The 12139-nt window shown below is 37.3% G+C and overlaps 1 protein-coding gene across 1 annotated transcript in view; it reads left to right on the top strand.

Annotated features, from left to right (window-relative positions):
• The window catches only part of LOC111050197 (nephrin-like), a 113273-nt gene that overhangs the window by 851 nt on the left and 100283 nt on the right, over window positions 1-12139 (top strand). The window lies entirely within an intron of this gene.

The following is a 12139-nucleotide window of genomic DNA, read 5'->3' as shown; positions in this document are numbered from 1 at the left end:
CTTCCATCTAGCTGTTTAACCCTGTTGTCAATATTTGCAGTAGCAGAAGTCTTCGGGTGATTTACAGCATTCAATTGGGATTTTCGTTCAATAATAATTATTCATTAATTAACATTTGAACAAATGCAACTTCTAATTCATTTCCATCTTCATCGCATGGTTTGCAGAATTCATTCAAAGTTTGGAAGCTTTGTATCGAGTTATGGTGTGGTTTATCAAGTTGGGATGATAAAGTATCATATTGTTTTGGTACTGTATCATGTTTGGTGATACTGTTACATATTATGTTGATACAGTATCATTTTCTGGTGGCTCTACTCTTCCCAGTCGAGCTACCAACACTTACCTTCCCGCTACCATCATAGAGGACTCTTGGGTGCTGTACGTACATTGTGAGTAGATCTATCCAAACTTACTAAACTTGATGAATTAATGATAGTTTGTCCAATTCTGATTAGGTTCAACAAAGAGGTCTTTGAGTTCAATCTGAAACTACTTACTGGACTTAATAAATTATTAGGTTTTTCTCAATATTGAGTGAGTTCAATATTGCAAACTCTTGGCTACTCAGCGTTCATTCTATTTCAATCTATTTGAAACTACTTACTAAAATTGATCAAAACTTTATATTATCTCCAAACTTGATCGCGAGTTTAAAATATCTATAACGTTTAGCTATTCATCGTTCATTGTGAGTTTGATCTATCCAAAACTACTCACTAAACTTGATAAATCTATATAAATAAAAATCCAGCCTCAAATTTTGACATTCAATAACTTTTTATGTGTGCACCGAATTTGATGATTTTTCAGTTGTGTTCGTTATGATCAGGACCAGTTTTATGGCCTATCAAATTCATAATCCGAATTCAGGACTCTTCCCTACGGTCCTTGGAAGTTCACATGTAATCCTTATGGGAGGAGATTTGTAAGCTGGCCACACACAGAGATAAAAATCAGCTGTTATAACCATTGCGTCATACAACAGCCGTCGGTAGATAGTAAACAAGAGTGTGTACTGCTCCATAACCGCCCATGTATTTTATTCTATACGCCCCAACTAAAAACAAAATGACTGTTCTGTGTGTAACTATCCAGCAGTGCGGCCTCAGGTTTGAAGGTGCGTACAGATATACGCGCCGCGAACATGAGCAATTCAATTTTAATCAGCTGATGCCAAGATATCTGTATCTTACCGTTTCTGTAAAAATACAGATATAATCAGCTGATTAAAAGTGGATTGCTCATGTTCGCGGCGCGTATATGTGTACGCACCTAAAGACTTACATGCTCTAAATACATTGCTTTGTTTCGAATAATGGTGCTGTCTTCGGTGTTCAGAATTATTTGATTTTCAGTAAATTTTGGAAATGTTGGAAAATTATCTATATAAATAAAATGCCGCATCGCGCCTCTTCAGGTGTGCATCCAGCGAAAGATTGTCATGAGATAAAACTATTTGGCGGTACGAAGTTCACCGGGCCTGCTAGTTCTCAATATTTTTTACAATCTTGAGTAAGCTTATAATCGGGAACTCTTGGCTATTTGAGCTTCATTGTGGATTAAATCTATTCTATCCAAAACTACTTGAATGAATAGTTAATAAATTCTTCATCTTTTCTCCAAGTTTGAATGAATTCGAGTTTGAGGGCTCTTGGCATCTCAACGTCCATTGAGAGTTTAATCTAAATTCAATACTTCTTACTCAACTTGATAAATCCTTCATAATTATTTTCTCCAATTTTGATCAAGTTCAAATCGAGAACTCTTGGCTGTTTTGAATTAATAACTTGACCTACTGAAATCTTGGAGAATTTGAAATAGGCCTATAGCCAGCCTCGGTAAATCAAGAAGCGAAATGGGAAGTTTCAAGTTAATCAGTCCTGTAGTTGAGACGTGATGATGCGTCATTCATGACTTCCTATCCCGAACATGTGAGCCAATTCTTTCCTTCATTATATTCATCATGAATTAAAGTATATTCAGTTCTATAAACCTCATTCCAATTTCTCCCACACCTACATCTTTTTACTTTCCTTGCCCTATTACCATAGGTAAGGAGAGCATTGCATTCCGAAAAAAATTAAGGTACCCCAATTTCTAAATTTCTGTACGTTTCAAGGTCCCCTGAGTCCAAAAAAGGGGTTTTTGGGTATTGGTCTGTATGTGTGTATGTGTGTGTTTGTGTGTGTGTGTGTGGTGTGTGTGTGTGTGTGTGTGTGTGTGTGTGTGTGTATGAGTGTATATGCGTCTGTGTACACGATATCTCATCTCCCAATTAATGGAATGACTTGAAATTTGGAACTTAAGGTCCTTTTACACTATAAGGATCCGACATGAACATTTTCGATCAAATGCAATTCAAGATGGCGGCTGAAATGGCGAAAATGTTGTCAAAAACAGGGTTTTTCGCGATTTTCTCAAAAACGGCTCCAAAGATTTTGATCAAATTCATACCTAGAAAAGTCATTGATAAGCTCTATCAAATGTCACAAGTCTCATATCTGTAAAAATTTCAGGAGCACTGCACCATCTATGCAAAGTTTGATTTTAGATTCTCAATTATCAGGCTTTAGATACAATTTAAACAAAAAAATTCAAGTGGAAAAGATTGATCATGAAAATCTCTACAATTAATGTTCAGTAACATTTTCACCTGAAATTGAAAATAAGCTCGAAATTTGAGAAAATAAGATTATTTAATTGAAAACTGTTGGCAACTGTTCATTCTATTGAACCATTCACTATGAAGAGATAGCAGATCTCGTGTGTATCCAGCGTTATTGTCCAGTCACCAGCTGACTCAGATCTTTGAATAGTAGACTTGAGATTCGCGGGAACACTAGCGACAGGGGATCAATTTTCATGACGGCAAGGAAAGTTGTGTGATGTCGCCACACCAGATTTTTTCCTTTATAATGATATTCATCATATGAATTAAAGTATATTCAGTTCAATAATCCTCATTACAATAATTTCTCCCACACCTCCATCTTTCTCTTCCTATTTCCATTCTTATTTTCAACTCTGCTTCCAAAACATGATGGAATAAATTCCTGTTTTCTTCTTCCTTAGTTTCTTCTTCTTTCTCACCTGATTCTAGCTGCTTGCCATTCAAGTCACCTCCACTCCTGGTTGGACATCTTCTAACTGTGATTGTGTGGTCAGTCATCCCCACCTCCCTCCCAACCCACACCTGGACCGCTATCAGATTCTGGTCGACCCACATTTCCCACAGGAAATCCTCCTTCTCCTTCTCCTCCTCCCTCTTCTCCTAGTTCTCAATCTCCTTCTTCTCCTTCACCTTCTAGTTCTTCATCTTTTTCTTCTTCTCCCTCTTCTCCCATTTATTCTCCTTCTCCTTCGCCTTCTCCTCCTCCTTCTCATTCTTCTTTTCCTTCTCCTGCTCCTTCTCCTTCTAGTTCTCCATCTCCTTCTTCTTCTCCTTCTCCTTTTCCTTCTCATCCTCCTCCTTCTCCTCCTTCTCCCCTCCTTCTCCTCCTACTCCTCCGCCTTCTCTCTCGTCTTCTCCTTCTACTTCTCCTTCACCTTCTCACTCTTCTTCTCCTCCTCCTTCTACTTTTCCCTCAACTTCTCCTTGGCCTTCTCCTTCTCCTTCTCCTTCTACTCTTCCTCATTCTTCTCCTTCTCCTTCTCCCCCTCCTTACTCTTCTCCTTCTCCTTCTCCCTTTCATTCTCCTTCTCCCTCTCCTTTTCCTTCTCCTTCTCCTTCTCCTTCACCCTCTCCTTCGCCTTCTTCTCCTTCTAGTTCTCAATCCCCTTCTTCCTCTCCTCCTTCTTCTCCTTCTCTATCTCCTTCTCCTTCTCCTTATCCTTCTCCTTCACCCTCTCCTTCACCTTCTCATTCTCTATCTCCTTCTCCTTCTCCTTCTCCTTCACCCTCTCCTTCGCCTTCTCATTCTCCTTTTCCTTCTAGTTCTCAATCCCCTTCTCCCTCTCCTCCTTTTTCTCCTTCTCTATCTCCTTCTCCTTCTCCTTCTCCTTCTCCTTCACCCTCTCCTTCGCCTTCTCCTTCTCCTTCTCCTTCTAGTTCTCAATCCCCTTCTCCCTCTCCTCCTTCTTCTCCTTCTCTATCTCCTTCTCCTTCTCCCTCACCCTCTCCTTCTCCTTCTCCTTCTCCTTCTACATCTTCTTCTCCTTCTCCTCTCTTCTCCTTCTCATTCTCATTCTCCTTCTCCTTCTCCTTCTCCTTCTCCTTCTCCTTCTCCTTCTCCTTCTCATTCTCCACCTCCTCCTCTCTATCTTTCTCCTCATCTCTATCCTCCTCCTCCCCTTCTTTATCCTCCTCCTTCTACTCCTACTCCTCCTCCTACTCCACCCTCTCCCACTTCTTCTGATCATTCTTCTACTCCCACTCTTTTGTCATCTCCTTCTCTGTCTTCTCCTCTTTAATCTCCTCTCTGCCTCCTCCTACTCTTCTAAACTCCCCTCTCACTCAATCTCTTCCACCAACTCCACCTCATTTTTCTCCTCATTTACCACCTCTCTCCCAGTATTATCTCCTCTCCCTAAACTCCCCTCTCACTCAATCTCATATACTTCCAATTTCTCCTTCCTCCACACTCAATCTTCCCCTCCTTCTCCTCCTCCTCTTTGTCCTCTTCTCTAAGCTACGTCTCCACCTCCTCCTCCTGCTCCTCCTCTTACTCCTCCTCCTACTCCACCCTCTCCTACTTCTTCTGATCATTCTTCTACTCCCACTCTTTTATCACCTCCTTCTCTGTCTTCTTCTCTTTAATCTCCTTCTCTGCCTCCTCCTACTCTTATAAACTCCCCTCTCACTCAATCTCACTCACTCTCAATCTATTTCTCCTCCTCTACCACCCTTTTCACCTCATTTACCACCTCTTTCCCAGTACTCTCTCCTCTTACCTCCTTCTTCTTTTTCCTCTTCTTCTTCTTCTTCCCCTCTAAACTCCCCTCTCTCTCAATCTTATATACTTCCAATTTCTCCTTCCTTCACACTCAATCTTCCCCTCCTCCTCCTTCTCCATCACCACCTCCTCGTCTGTGTTCTCTTCTCTAACCTTCTCCTCCTCCACCTCCTCCTCCTCCTCTTCCTCTCTAAACTTCTCCTTTACCATCTTGTCCTTTCTGTTATATTCTCTAATCTTCTTCCCCACCAACCCCTCCTCATCATCCTCCCACCCTTCTCATTCTTTTCCTTTTCTTCCACATCCTCCCCTTCCTCCTCTTCCCCCTCCTCCTCCTCCACCTTCTCCACCCAGAGTAGAAATTCGAGTAGAAATTTGCATCGTCCGTTCTATCTCAGCGAATCTCCAGTTTCAAACTTTGCTTTTCCTCATACAATATCCACTCAACATAAAATACACCACGTGTCTATATATTTCCTGCCTACATAGATATACACCACATCCATTCACATCAAATCTCCATATACTAGAATGTCTACATAGATATATTACACTAAACATCTACCCAGCGATCGACAGCAAATGAATTTCCAGCTTTACAAGGCAGGAGATAAACATCAAATATAGGAGAAAGTTGTAAGCAACAACTGTAATATAACTTTGATAAATCTGTGATGTTTGTGGGTGACTTCTAATAACAAATCCCACATCACCTCTCCACTTACAAATCGTAGAAATACATTAATCACGGTTCTGTGGTCAGCTTACGTTTACCTCGTGCATTAATTACATTGCTTCAGTTATATTGCTGTGGTAAGGTCCTCGTTAAAGTGGAAGTTTTTGATTAGTGTTGGTGTTGCATCCTTGTCTGTCGTTCGACAAAGCCGATGGCGCTATCCTTCTCTGTGACGTTGCTAGATCGTCTTTGACAACGTAGATTTAATAATCAATTGACAAAATATCTCTTCTCAATTATGAGAATTCATTATGTCACCTGGTCATATGGGACATATAATATATCTATATATATAAAAGCGAAATGGCACTCACTCACTGACTGACTGACTGACTCACTCACTCACTCGCAGAACTAAAAATCTACCGGACCAAAAACGTTCAAATTTGGTAGGTATGTTCAGTTGGCCCTTTAGAGGCGCACTAAGAAATCTTTTGGCAATATTTCAATTCTAAGGGTTGTTTTTAAGGGTTTAAAGTTCGTCTTTTAGCATGTATATTTTTCTTCTCCCAATCTCTTAATTATAATAGAACTATAATCTAGAGAGAGTACCTCTTCGAAACAGTTGTTAACTGGCAACTAAATTAATAATTTTGTCAGGTTGGCATTAAGTTGAGTTGACTTTGTTAGGTTGGCACCAAGTTGAAGATTTAAATGCATTTATCGCGGAAAAATTGATTGGGCACTGCTACTTCAATCCTGGGAATATTAAATTACTAGCCGTCAGGCTCGCTTCGCTCGCCATATTCGTTTAGCCAGACGTTTAGTCTGGACCCCGACTGGATTGTCCTAACATATGATAAAAATGCTCAAATGAAAAATTCAGGCGAGCGAAGCGAGCCTGCTGATCTCATTCTTGGACGATCCAGTCGGGGGTCCAGGGGGCGGAGCCCCCTGGCTAGATGGATATGGCGAGCGAAGCGAGCCAGACGGCTAGGGAATCATTATATTTATCTCATATTGATAAGGATTTTAGAGTTTTCAAATTAAAAGTTCAATGAACAATCTTTTGTCATCAACAGAAAGATTTTGTTAATTTTATTTGTTGTCAATAATTAACGTTAGCTTCTCTCTGTTTCTAATAACAAAAAGATCGTTTAATACAAAATAACAAGATATCGCTTGTTCGACAAATAGAAATATGTACTTGAGATGGCTTTCATGTTTAGCATTGACTGAGTTTATATAAATACCCAAAATCCTCCTGACGGCACTTTGCCATGGAGTATATGCCAGCATGACTTTCGTATATTAATTGTATAAGTGTAATGCAATTACATTCAATAAAGGCATTTATTTATTTATCTATTCATTTATTTATTTATTCATTAATACCCAAAATTTAGCTATTGGGGCAGAGCTCGTTCGTTAGGACTGTGAGTAAAGTCCGGCTGATCCAGTGAAAAAGGCTAGACTTCATTTCGTTTTATAATACAGTTATTTTATTCTGTCACAGATCGGGTAGTTTGAAAAAATATTATACTGTTAAGGGAGACGGGTTCTGAGCCTATTCATTGATTCAGTTAATTTTTCTCTTTTTAAATACTAACTGTAAAGTCGCGATTGAACCAGTGAATTCCAAAGGGGGGAAGCCATCTTCAAAAGGTAGGTGATTACTGGATAAGATCATTGTTCTTAATTTTCATAATCACAAAGATTGAATCATCTTTAGCAGCAGCGAGTAGTTTCCCCATTAATTTCATTTTGATATTGTGTTTGTATATATATTTATATTTTACCTTTTTGGAATAGGGAAAAATTAATATTTATCATATTCAAGCTTGAAAACCCGGAAGATACCAATCAATTGGACGGCTTTTATATAAAAGGAACCAACCACCATATGGTCATAATGGAGAAAATGAGCTCCAAAGTTTTTAATTCACTGAAAATCCCTTTTCAAACTGCATGACTTAAAACTTATGGATTGATTGAAACTTGATTTTTCTTTTCATGTCAACATAGAATTAATACAAAATTTCAAAAATTCATGCAATTATCATCCTAAATGGCGTTTGGTTCTGTTTCAATAAATACAAAAGGATTTTTTCTAAAAAGAACCACACAATAGCTATGATAGAAATAAACATTTTATTGCAAAAAAATTGTAGTCAAAATAAAAATTGTAATGAAAATTAATCAAAAGTGAAGTCAATTGCAGCATTATATCCATCTAGATCATCTTGTAAGCCCTCTTCTGAGATGAAACCTTTGTAAAAATTATGCAAATCCTTTGGAATCAGATGAATCATAGTCTGTATGTCTTTCTTCTTCTCAACGGAAATTTTCTTCCCATTTGGCCACAGAGGAGTCAGTCTTGAATGGAGAAAAACATCATTTGTTGAAGGTTTCCCTTTCTCTTTCATTTTCTTAATATCTATTTCAATACTTTCACTTTGATCATGACTTGTTTTCACAAGCAATGTCATCGGCTTGCTTCTGTCCAGCATAATCTCCCTCAGCCAATTATTTTTTTACCATGCAGATCGTTCTTTCCCCTCCTTACATAATTGGTAGAGGCGTTTCATCCTCCTTACAATTATGAAATTATTGAAAAATATAATTCCTTGCCTGATAAAATATAATTGATCATTTCAAACAAGAATGTAAAGTTAATATCACATCAAAAAACTCGTATCAGCTACCGTCTATAGAAGGCATTGACAAGACAGAGGATCGGCAACGTTGTTATCCTATCTTCCTCCACTGCCATTATAAGGTGGACCTCACTGTACCTCTCGTGACATCGATGAATGAACGGATGAATGATTCTGAATAAATAACAGTAACTGATTCATTTTTTACAAAATTCATTCTCGGAATACATCGGCCATAATGAAACAACAAGCCCTGATAAAGACGTATCAGGCGTTTTGAATCGTTTCTACAATCGTTCGCAAAACACAGCGCTGGAATTTTCAAATTGTAAAGTGAAACGTTCACTCGAAACAATCAGCATTTCGCACACATAAAACCCATCCTTCTCATTTAAATGATTCTGACAGTTGAAATTGAATCTGATTGAAGCATGTTTGTTGTTTCCACACAACTGGACTGAGCCGAATCTTGTCGTCTGCTTTTTTCACACGGATCTGGCGGAATTTGACGATTTTTTGCCCAACTTTTTTTGGCACTCTTTCCACGCTTACCACTACTGGTGAATGATCCGCTGTTGTAGTTCTCGTTACAACCGTCAGACGGCGCGCTGTTGTTAAAAACAGGATTCTTCTTTTGTTAAAAAAAGGATTTCACTCTTGCTGGTACTATCACAGTCTCACGTTACGTCTCTGCTTACTATACACCTTTTTATGAATGGGGGAAATGGAATATATACGATATCCTAACAGCGTTAGCTACTCTTGTAACGACTGTACAGATAGGTTATGTATGTCGTGTAATCGTGTCACATTGAAAAGGAAAAATGAAAATGAAATGAAATTTATTGATTCCTTCACAAAAAACATAACAAATTACAATTCAAAAAAGTAGGAACTAAGTTGACCACTCTAACCAGTATTCGTGGTCAACTTAAAATTACATAATGATTATAACTTGATTTAACATTAAACAAGAATAAAATCCATTGATTTTTGAGTCCAGCATGAATTAAAAATCTCTTGCACTCCGTGACGTCTGCAAACCAATGTGAACAAAAATATACAACCAGTACAATTTATCTTGAATATACAAAAAATATAGTCTATCATTATTATTTTATATGAATGTATTAAAAAACCATTACTACTCACGATATTTCTCTCACGATTCTAACTATCGAAAAGAGAAAAAATGTATATAATGTCTAATCTGTATATTATTAGAACCTGCTTTTTTATGAACATATTCATACTTATGTCAGTGTTGCATCAAGAAAAACTAATTCTTGGAATTAGTTTTCTTAAAACATAATCAGGTATATATGTATGGAATATATTTATGCACAATATACAGAGTGAGTCATATGTATGGAAACCTTCAATAAGTTAAAGATTGTTTTAGATATAATACTGTAGCTTCCAGGATGAGCTATTGGTAAAATACTCTACCTTTTGACTTACAACTGAATTTCAACCCTCCATGAGGGAGTGACTTAGGGGTTGCAACTCGGATATTTTAAATGTGGAAACTTCAGTAGTAACTTCAGTTACTCACACAATGGCCATTTTGCTGTTTCACTTATTATTTTTCTTTTAAATAATGACTAAGCATACGAAGTTGAAACTTTGCACGATCTTGAAATAGTTGAAACTTCAAAACAACTAGACAAAGCTAGAAAAAATATGATGATTTTTCAAATTCATGAAACAAAATGGCGGCAATTTAAAATGTTGTTTCTTAAATAACTTAGGAACCAATATTAACTGAAATACGGCAGCCTGAGTTTGTTGCAGAGCATTGACTCGCCTCAATGATGCAACAATCTCTTTGTCATTTCGAACAATATAATAACGGTTTATATCCCTCTAAAGGTGAGTCACTAATCACTAAAGCTGTCATATCTCAGTTAATATTAGTCCAATCTTAGAGAAATTCTGGTACCAATCGATAGGCAAATAAATTCACTAAAAAAAATATTCCTGTAAAGTTTTCGTGAAACATACGGTTTCTGAGTTATTTAGGGAACAAAATGTTCAATGACCGCCATTTTGTTTAACGAATTTGAAAAATTATCATAATTTATTTCTAGCTTTGTCTAGTTGTTATATGATCGTGCAAAGTTTCAATTTCGTATGCTCAACGTTTTTAGGGAAAAAAATAAGTGAAAAAATCTGGTATGCCGCACTCACACAACTTTTCTTGCCGTTATGAAAATTGATCACCTGACGCTAGTGTTTCCGCGCATCTCAAGTCTACTATTCAAAGATTTGAGCCAGCTGGTGACAGGGCAATAACGCTGAAGACACACATGAGGTCTGCTATCTCTTCATAGTAAATGATTTATTAGAAACAACAATAATTTGCAATTGAATAATCACATTTTCTCGAATTTAAAGCTTATTTTCAATATTAGGTGAAAAATGTTACTGAACATTAATTGTAGAGATTTTCATGCTCAATCTACTCCACTTGATGTTTTTTGTTTCAATTATATCTGAAGCCTGATAATTGGGAATCTATCTGCATTGATGGGGCGGAGTTCCTGAAATTTTTACAGATATGGGACTTGTAGCAGTTAATAGAGCTTATCAATGACTATTTTAGGTATGAATTTTATCAAAATCGTTGGAGCCGTTTCCGATAAAATCACGAAAAACCCTGTTTTGACAACATTTTTGCCATTTCAGCCGCCATCTTGAATTGCATTTGATCGAAATTGTTCATGTCGGATCCTTATAGTGAAAGGACCTTGAGTTCCAAATTTAAAGTCATTCCGTTAATTGGGAGATGAGATATCGTGTACACAGACGCACATACACTCATACACACACACACACACACACATACATACAGACCAATACCCAAAAACCAGTTTTTTTGACTCAGGGGACCTTGAAACGTATAGAAATTTAGAAATTGGGGTACCTTAATTTTTTTCGGAAAGCAATACTTTCCTTACCTATGGTAATAGGGCAAGGAAAGTAAAAAGCAAAATGGCCGCTGAGTGAGTAACTGAAGACTTCCGAACAATTAAAATATGATATTTAGATAAGTATTTTACCCAGAAACAATTCCCTACAGTATGCAGTAGGTATCCTACCCTACGGTAGGCAGTTCCTGAACACTCTGTATAATTGATATTTCAAACGAGATCAAACAGTTGATATTACATCAAATATACCAGTAACAGCAATCCTCTATAGAAGGCAGTGACAAGGCGTAGGCAGGCAAGGAAAGGCTTCTTCAATCAATGCTAACATGATAAGCATTCAAATGTTAAAATGCATTCAAAATAATTACCGTATTTAAGATGGATAATTATCACAAGGGTACTAGTGTTTAGCGGGTTGCATACATAGCGCCTGTGTGTTTTTTTCCGCAAAAACCACATTAGCAATGGTGTAAAGCAGGTTGCATACCTAGCGCCTTGATGTTTTTTCCTAGGATTAATTTAGTATTTAATAGCTAACATTATTTTGGACTGTTTTTTGTAGTGAAACAGTTTTCTCGTTTCTACAGTCTCTGTGCTTGACGCATAATACGGTCCAGGTTATAATACCACAAAAGAAAGATAGAACAACGTTGTCGATTCTCTGCCTTGCCACTTCCTTCTAAAGAGGATAGCTAATACTATTTTGTTGTATTTTTTCTTCAGGGCTACTTTTAGAAGAATTTTCCAACAGCATTCATTTATTTTCAAATTAATTGAAAATGGCATTTGTAGCCAAAACATGTCGTGACAAAATAATTATTAAAAGGGTACTGAGATTTATTGATGGAGCGAAGTGAGGTGTAAGATTCAAGTCGACGGTTTTGCATTTCTCTTTATGTTTAAATGTTCATATGTTGCGCATTTACAGCGAAACGCAGCGATGGATTTTTATTAAATTTGACAGGTATGCTCCTTTTT

Source organism: Nilaparvata lugens, chromosome 4, assembly GCF_014356525.2.
Source record: "Nilaparvata lugens isolate BPH chromosome 4, ASM1435652v1, whole genome shotgun sequence".
Lineage (NCBI taxonomy): Eukaryota > Metazoa > Arthropoda > Insecta > Hemiptera > Delphacidae > Nilaparvata > Nilaparvata lugens.
This window is presented reverse-complemented; position numbering and strand designations above follow the sequence as displayed.